Source organism: Engraulis encrasicolus, chromosome 18, assembly GCF_034702125.1.
Source record: "Engraulis encrasicolus isolate BLACKSEA-1 chromosome 18, IST_EnEncr_1.0, whole genome shotgun sequence".
In the NCBI taxonomy this organism is placed as follows: Eukaryota; Metazoa; Chordata; class Actinopteri; order Clupeiformes; family Engraulidae; genus Engraulis; species Engraulis encrasicolus.
Window position 1 is genome coordinate 3,553,605 of NC_085874.1, and position 2,643 is coordinate 3,556,247.

The following is a 2,643-nucleotide window of genomic DNA, read 5'->3' on the forward strand; positions in this document are numbered from 1 at the left end:
CTCTCCCCTCCTGTCCATCTTATGCTTTCCCACTATGCCCTCTTCCAACTAGCAAAGCCTTCACCGTGATACGAGGCTAAAATGTCTCCATAATTGTCTTTTTACTTTCTTTCTGCACAACATAAAGAATTAAAAGACTAGCCATGTATTTTCCCCCTCCTCTTTTCCTCATTCTGTTTCCCCCACCGGCAATGCATTGTTAAAATATGCAGCAGATCGGGAAGATTTGTAGACGTTTCTGATAAATTGGCACTGGAAATAGAGTCTTCCTAATTTATAATGCAGACAGCGGTCATGGAGAGGAAGGGAAGGGAAGGTGGGGTGGGGTGGGGTGGTGGTGATGGGGGTAAGCACGTGAAGTGAAGTGAATATGGAGGAGTATAGGGGGAGAATAGAAAGGGGGTGTATAGGGGGAGAGAGTATGGAGGGGGCTACTGCAGATGGAAACCTAGAGAACTATAAATCACAAGCAATGAAACGCACGAAATGGAGCAAGCAGATGTTTAACATTGCAGGGTGTTAAACCTTTACGTGCTATCTGTACATGTGCATGCGTGCGCATGCACGCACACACACAGACACAGACACACAGACAGACACACACACACACACACACACACACACACACACACACACACACACACACACACACACACACACACACACACACACACACACACACACACACACACACACACACTCACAAACACACAGGCTTCTGGCTTCTTTTTGGAAGTCTTTGCCCTCATTGAACGCCGTTCCATTTCCATCCTCATCTCAGTGCCCTCAAGGAAACACTCTCACAACCTTTACCCAACTAACACAATCAACCAATCTGTATAGACGTTGTGCTAATCTAAAATAGCTCGGTTTGACTAAAAAAAACAAATACAAAAACAACATACCAAAAGTGTAATAAATAAATACAAGGCATGAGTCAGGGTGCACACCAAAAAAAAAAACATAAAATGGGAGACAAAAAAGGAATGAGAAATCTGAGGGAAGGCTTTGGGTAATATGTCTAACTCTTGATTGTCTCTGAGGAGTGCAGGGAAATAAAAATACTGGAATTTATAAACAGAACATATCACTTTCCAGTTTGCATTAAATAATACACATTTCTGAGATGTGAAGTAGCTAGGCCTATAGCCTGAAGACATGGTACAAAACCTTGTATATTTGAAGGAAATTCACTATTTGAAAGCATTCACCAATAATCGCTAACGGGACAACACATACGGCACAACAAAATCTGAAATCTGAAATCTGGCGATGTTCTCTCTCTCTCTCTCTCTCTCTCTCTCTCTCTCTCTCTCTCTCTCTCTCTCACTATTTGAATGATGATGTACAGTATGTCACTCTATGCACACAGAGACTTAACCAGATGGCCATGCTGTGAATATGGCCCCACCATCCCAGAGCTGGCCAGAGTACACACACACAACCCCCCTTTGACACAGATATCACACACACACACACACACACACACACACACACACACACACACACACACACACACACACACACACACACACACACAATCACAAACACAGACATGAACGCGACACAAACACACACACACATACAATCACAAACACAGACATGAGCGCACACACACACACACACACACACACACACACACACACACACACACACACACACACACACACACACACACACACACACACACACACACACACACACACACACACACACACACACACACACACACTTCATTCAGACAGCCAAAGTGGATTCTTCAGAGAGAGTGCCGTGAGTGGGCAGACAAAGGCGCGGTGGCTTGGTCCAGGCCCAGGGACACCACGCACGCCATCTGATCACCGCTTGTGAGCAGACGCCAGCAGCTAACGGCCAGGAATCCATGCGGAGAATGACAGATTGTTCATGGAAACTTCAAAAACATTTGTTTCCACAGTGATGGCCATCCTGAACTCAGAAGCTACAATCCCGCCCTACATATTCCAAAATGCCTATTTGGACAGGTAAAACCAGGTCATTTGGAGTATGAGAAAGTGGATTCTAGTTTCTGGCTCCAGGATGCCTATCTCTGGTGAGGTCTCCATTTCAAAAGACATCACAGTGGGATGGAATATTCTGGCAATTCCAAAGACAAACCACAGCTGTGTGTGTGTTTGTGTTTGTTTGTGTGTGTGTGTGTGTGTGTGTGTGTGTGTGTGTGTGTGTGTGTGTGTGTGTGTGTGTGTGTGTGTGTGTGTGTGTGTGTGTGTGTGTGTGTGTGTGTGTGTGTGTGTGTGTGTGTGTGTGTGTGTGTGTGTGTGTGTACGTGTGTTTCACAGTATGGTTGGTCTAATTGTGTGCAGTGTTGCGAGAAGGATCTGATCAGTTTGCCAGTTGATTGTATCACCCCGATAATGTTGTAACATAGGGCAACTTTTTGAGCTTTGTTGCTGAGCAACGCCACAATAGGTTCCTACTGCAACACTGAGACTGGGCCCTTTATTGTAGTCAAATGAAATGTTCACTTATTTTTTCTCCCTTCCATGCGCATAGCATGCGACTTCCATGAGATGTCCAAGGACAGTTATCGTGTGGGGGATTAATAGAGTTTGCCGGGGCCTTGCAAGAAGAAATCAAGGTGCAGTCAAGACAACTTGGTACAAA